Consider the following 208-nt stretch of genomic DNA (forward strand, 5'->3'; position numbering starts at 1 on the left):
GTCTGAATAAATTTTGGTTTGACTGTATCTATTTGATAAATGAAGTTAACCAACTAACATTATACATACTCTTTTGATTTCTGTACCCAATATTTAAAACTTACAAATGCAATGAAAATATTGGTATCGATACCCGGTATCGGCAAGTACCAAAAATAAAAGTATCGGTATCGGGCGAGTACTGGAAAAAGTGGTATCGGTGCATCCC

The sequence above is a fragment of the Sinocyclocheilus anshuiensis genome, unplaced genomic scaffold, assembly GCF_001515605.1.
Source record: "Sinocyclocheilus anshuiensis isolate Anshui unplaced genomic scaffold, SAMN03320099.WGS_v1.1 scaffold1344, whole genome shotgun sequence".
Lineage (NCBI taxonomy): Eukaryota > Metazoa > Chordata > Actinopteri > Cypriniformes > Cyprinidae > Sinocyclocheilus > Sinocyclocheilus anshuiensis.